At 39.8% G+C, this 3,412-nt stretch overlaps 1 pseudogene; it reads right to left on the bottom strand.

Annotated features, from left to right (window-relative positions):
• Positions 1-2,554: 2,554 nt before the first annotated feature.
• Positions 2,555-3,168, bottom strand: LOC129043481 (required for meiotic nuclear division protein 1 homolog; annotated as a pseudogene).
• Positions 3,169-3,412: the final 244 nt, after the last annotated feature.

Genomic DNA, 3,412 nt, shown 5'->3' with positions numbered 1-3,412 from the left:
TATAGGTGCACACCACCACACCCAGCTAATTTTTTTTAAAAAAGTCTTTTAGAAATGGGAGTCTTGCTATGTAGCCAGGCTGGTCTTCAACTCCTGGCCTCAAGTGGTCCTCCTGCATCAGCTTCCCAAAGCACTGAAATTATAGGCATGAACCACTGCACCCACTATTGCTTTTAGGAATTGTAAGCCAATGGGATGTGGGTTGAATATCTCAGTTTATGATCTCTGAAAATGAGACCAGGTAAAGATTTAATTTCGACAGAGAGCATCACTGAAACCTCATTCAGCCAACTCCAGATGCATGCTGTTCTGCAGAGCTAAAAAACATGAGCTTGGTGCAACTATGGGAACAAAACAAAGTCCACATGCTTTCTGACACAAAGCAGAGTCTTTTCCTTGTCTCAGTCAAGAGTTGTATAAAGGGTTTACCAGCAATATGGTGGCCGTATGAAAATGGAGTGGCCCTCAATTTGGGGCAGATGAAAGTCAGTCTCGGTCCTAGGGACATATTACCTAGTCATGCCAAAACCGCTTTCTCTATGAAAAGTAAAATCTTCAAGTTATCTCAGGTCACTTTAGAAACATATGTCCCTCTCCTTCTCCTCCTTCTCCTTCTCCTTCTTCTTTGACAGAGTCTCGCTCTGTCACCCAGGCTGGAGTGCAGTGGCCTGATCTTGGCTCACTGCAACCTCTGCCTCCTGGGTTCAAGAGATTCTCCTGCCTCAGCCTCCCAAACAGCTGGGATTACAGGCACACACCACCACCACGCCTGGCTAATTTTTGTATTTTTGTAGAGATGGGGTTTCACCATGTTGGCCAGGCTGGTCTTGAACTCCTGACCTCAAGTAATCTGCCTCGCCTCCCAAAGTGTTGGGATTACAGGCGTGAGCCACCACCCAGCCAGAAACATATGATTTTCTATTATTTTCCTGTGCTTTCAGAAAGACAGCATAGGCTTCTTTTTGCCAAACTCCAACTGAAGTCATTGTCTGTCGTGTTATATAATGTCTTCTATAACAGGACCCATGAAATAACTGACTCCTTAATTTCAGCGCCGGAAAAATTTATTTCTCTTAAGATATTTTTATGTTTTTACTCTGCCCTCCCCCACAACAATAAACAGCAAACAATAAATCCCAGGACGATTTCCTCTTTTAATTACTGGGCCTCTCAAAACAAAACGTTCAACTAGATTATTCATTTCAGGTACTTTATAACGTTTATTTCTCTGTTCATGTCAACTATTTGCTTTGACTAATATGTGACAGTATTTATTATCTCATTTGAAACTATGTTGAATGTTGAAAATTTCTTCAAATCCTTTCCTGGAAGGAAGTAGAAAAAAAAAATCCTAAAGAAAAATAAGAAATGGTATTTAGGAAAATTGCTTCCAAGTCTAAGGATGGCCCAAAGAAACAGAGCCTAGGGAATTCTCTGGCTGTATCAGCTCCTTCCTAAGAAACCTGATGCACTGTGCTGCTAGCTGTAACAAAAGAACAAAATGAGTTGAGCTTTCTCTTTTTTGGATCTGCCATGAATTCAGGTTTTTACACTTAATGTCATCTCAGACACTTAAATACTGAATTTCCCAGGTTACCCCAAAGCTCCAGTGAAAGGAAAGGGGGAACAATACTTGCACAACGCTTCCATCCTTCACATCCTGGGTTCACAGAAACCATACAAGAATTGAAACCATTCCAGAATCCAACACAAAAACCATTTGTTAATTCCTAGCTTCAGGATCTGAGGATGAGTAAAGGTATGTATACCTTTCTAAGGGGTGTCAGCTACACCATAATAAAAACACAGCCAAAATTAAACAGGCTCAGGGGTTACGTTTCAGAATCAAGACTTGAAGACAGACATTCTAACCTGTTTTCTGGTAGATTCAGAAGTCTTCATCAAGTTTAAAATATCTTTAATGTTGATGACTATCGACATTAAAGATCCTCTTGCCTCTTTCCGATCCTTTCCAATTTAATAAACATTTAAGTACAAGGCACAGTTCTAGGTATTATGCAAGATACAAAGGTTACCAAGGGCTTGATTTTGACCCTTAAATTGTTATTAAAGGAGAAATGCAAATTGTAGCAGAAAAATTCCCATAAACCCCTTACAGATGAATAAAAAATACCCCCTTAAACCTTAAGAGGATAAAAAAGCAAGGCCCTCTTCCCCTGCTGCTTTTGGAGTCTATCCTAGTGTGTCATTTCACCTCCCCATGCACAGTTGCCACAGGCTAATAAAGGCTTATCTGTCTGCAGAGTTACGATTTTTTTTAATTTGATGAAGAATTTCTAGTTTGTTTTTTTTCTAATGGGTTTTGTGTTGTTTTTTTACAGTTCCATTCTTAGACTGGACTTAATACTAGTCCTCTTTTTCAGTTTCCTTAGACCAATAACTAAATCTTTTATAAACTATATTTTCATGTTTTATTTCCTGTATTTTGTTTTTATATGTATCATTAATTCTTAAAAATTAAGATTTTGAATCCCTTTGAATATTTATTATGCTTCAAAGATCTTGAAGAAGTCTGAGTTGACTGCCATTTCTCTTATGTTGGTGGTAAGGCTGGGGTGCAAATGCACACTGGTTTAGCGTGGGCAATGATCACTAAGCACAAGAGCCATGGCCACCCCCACTTTACTTCGTTCACAGACAGAACGGGAAGGTTGGTCCTGGATGGCTGCCTGGTCCTGGATGCTTTCAGTGGTCTCTTGATCTGTGGAAAGTCTTGTTTTGGAAGAAATGTTTCCATTGATATAGATAAGAAATGCCTCTTTAATATTTTAATAAACCATTTAGAACCCAATAGATTTGGTTTGTGGGTCACTCTCCTGTGAGTACCAAAGGATTTCCTGGTTGGAAGGTGTGATTTTTCATCTTGGCAACAAGCAGCATTTAATGGAGAGAGCATGCTAGTATTTGATCTTTTTTTTTTTTTTTTTTTTTTTGGTTCATTTCGAGGATCTGAGATTTATTCAAACCACCAGCTGTTTTATCAGGAAGGAACAAATCCAAGTTTTGACATATTGTCAGTGTGCTGCATGTGGTATTTTCAAATTCCTTAAGTGGTTTTAACATTAGATGACCAATTCTTCTGCACTGATGTGCTTTTGATAATATACGGTGAGATCTGGCCACAGCTCTGAGAAGTATGGCTGGCATTACCACATCCCAAGTTCTCCTCCTGAAGAGAAGAAGGAAGCGCCAGGGACACACGCTTCCTCAGCAGGACTGCAGGGAAAGAGCCTCAGCACCAGCCTGTCACTATGGCACCCACCCCCTCTCTTGGAAGGGGGCTCCTTCCAATATTTTTATTTTTATTAACATGATAGGTTCTCTCATTTGAGCTTGTAAAACTGCAGGTGTAAAAGTGTGGGTGTATTCAATAGTGTCTAAAAGCATTCCC

Source organism: Pongo pygmaeus, chromosome 13 (assembly GCF_028885625.2).
Source record: "Pongo pygmaeus isolate AG05252 chromosome 13, NHGRI_mPonPyg2-v2.0_pri, whole genome shotgun sequence".
In the NCBI taxonomy this organism is placed as follows: Eukaryota; Metazoa; Chordata; class Mammalia; order Primates; family Hominidae; genus Pongo; species Pongo pygmaeus.
This window is presented reverse-complemented; position numbering and strand designations above follow the sequence as displayed.